Source organism: Hypanus sabinus, unplaced genomic scaffold, assembly GCF_030144855.1.
Source record: "Hypanus sabinus isolate sHypSab1 unplaced genomic scaffold, sHypSab1.hap1 scaffold_2801, whole genome shotgun sequence".
Classification (NCBI taxonomy): Eukaryota; Metazoa; Chordata; class Chondrichthyes; order Myliobatiformes; family Dasyatidae; genus Hypanus; species Hypanus sabinus.
This window is the reverse complement of record NW_026780941.1, coordinates 1-2,500: the sequence shown is the minus strand read 5'-3', so window position 1 is coordinate 2,500 and position 2,500 is coordinate 1.

Genomic DNA, 2,500 nt, shown 5'->3' with positions numbered 1-2,500 from the left:
CTAGGTATGTTTGAGGAAGCAGGTGTTGCATTTGAGACAGTAGGAGAAGGTTGATTCCTGGGTTGGAGGGGTTGATGTAGGAAGTGATTCTGAGCAGGTCAGTGTTGAGGAGGAAGAGCGGTGAGCTTTCTCACTGGGGAACCGTCGCGTTAACTGCTATGCTGTCATAGGGCATACGGTAGTGTAGTGGTTAGCGTGATGCTGTTAAAGCTCAGGGTGTCGGAGTTCAGAGTTCAACTCTGGTGTTATCTGTAAGGCGTTTGTATGTCTTGTCTCTGAACATGTGGGATTCCTCCGTGTGCTCCAGGTTCTTCCTATGTTGCCGGTTAGCAGGTTAATTGGTCATTGTAAATTGTCTTGTGATTAGTCTGGGCTGCTGGGCAATGTGGCTCGTAGGGGAGGAAGGGCCTGTTCTGCTCTGCATCATTAAAACAAAAATAAAGTGAAATCAGAACATTTGAAATCAGAGGTACAAAGGGACTTGGGAGTCCTCGTGCAGGATTCCCTAAAGGTCACCTTGCAGGCTGAGCAGGTGTAAGGAGGGCAAATGTAATGTCAGCATCCATTTTGAGAGGATTGGAATGTGAAAGCCAGGATGAAATGCCGAGGCTTGATAAGATAACTCACACAAAATGCTGGAGGAACTCAGTAGGTCCAGCAGCATCTACAGAAATGAATAAACAGGTGATGTTTCAGGCTTTGGGACAGGAAAGGATGGGTGGGGGGGGGGGGGGGAGAGATGCCAGAATAAAACAGTGGGGGAGGGAAAGGAAGATAACTAGAAGGTGATAGGTGAAGCTAGGTGGGTAGAATGGACAAAGGGCTGCAGAGGAAGGAACCATGGGAAGGAAGGGAGGGCATTAGGAGAAAGGGAAGGAGGAGGGGACCCAAGAGGAGGTGAGAAGAGGTAAGGGGCCAGAGTGGGCAATAGAAGAAGAGGGGAGGGGGAGGGAAAAGATGTTTTCACTGGATGGAGACAGCAATACTCATGCCATTAGGTGGGAGGCTACCAGACTGAACATGAGGTCTTCCTCCTCCACCCTGAGGGTGGCCTCATCTTGGCACAAGAGGAGGTCATGGACCAACATGTCGGGACGGGAATGGGAATCGGAATTAAATGTTTGGCCACCGAGAAGTTACACTTTTGGTGGATGGAGCGGAGACGCTCTACGAAACGGTCCCCCAATTTAAGACGGGTCTCACCAATGTAGAGAAGGCGGCATTGGGAGCACCGGACACAATAGGATGACCTCAGCGGATCTACAGGTGAAGTGTTGCCTCACCTGGAAGGACTGTTTGCTGCCTTGAATGGAGGCTTGGGAGGAGCTGGACGGACAGGTGTAGTACTTAGACTGCTTGCAGTGATAAATGCTGGGAGGGACAAACGGACAAGGGAATTACAGACCCTTGCAGAATGTAGATGGGGGTAAGGGTGAGGTGTGTGTGTTGCTTTGGATTTCCAGCATCTGCAGAACTTCGCATGTTTATTATAAGGCTATCTAAGATGCTGGTCAGACAACATTTGGAGAGTTGTCAGCAGCCTTGTGCCCTGAAACTAAGGAAGGGTGTGCTGGTTCCAGTGGAAGTTCACAAGAATGAAAAACCTAACATTTTATGTCTGTAGGCCTGTACTTGATGGAGTTCAGAGGGATGAGGGGGAATCTCATTGAAAAATTCTGAATTTAGAAAGGCCTGGGAAGAGCAGATATGGAAAGGATATTTCCTACAGAGAGGGAGTCTAGGACCAGAGGACACAGACAGAGTGGATGTGGAGAGGATGTTTCCTATAGTGGGGGAGTCTAGGACCAGAGGACACAGACAGAGTGGATGTGGAGAGAATGTTTTCTATAGTGGGGGAGTCTAGGGCCAGAGGGCACAGATGGAGTGGATGTGGAGAGAATGTTTCCTATAGAGGGAGAGTCTAGGACTACAGACAGAGTGGACGTGGAGAGGATGTTTCCTATAGTGGGGGAGTCTCGGACCAGAGGGCACAGATGGGTTGGATGTGGAGAGGATGTTTCCTATAGTGGGGGGGTCTAGGACCAGAGGGCATGGACAGAGTGGATGTGGAGAGGATGTTTCCTATAGAGGGGTGTCTAGGACCAGAGGGCACAGATAGAGTGGAAGTGGAGAGGATGTTTCCTATAGTGGGGGAGTCTAGGACCAGAGGACACAGACAGAGTGGATGTGGAGAGGATGTTTCCTATAGTGGGGGAGTCTAGGACCAGAAGGCACAGATGGAGTGGATGTGGAGAGGGTGTTTCCTATAGAGGGGGAGTCTAGGACCAGAGGGCACAGCCTCAGAATACAAGATGTTCCTTTGAACAGAGATGAGGAAGAGTTTCTTCTTCCAGAGGGTGGTGAATCTGGAATTCATCACCACAAATGCCTGTGGAAGCTACGTGTTGGGAGTATTTAAGGCAGAGATTTTTAGGTCCTAGATTGGAAAGGGAGATAAGGATTATGCGGAGAAAGCGGGGCAGCATTGGGGCAATGGTTC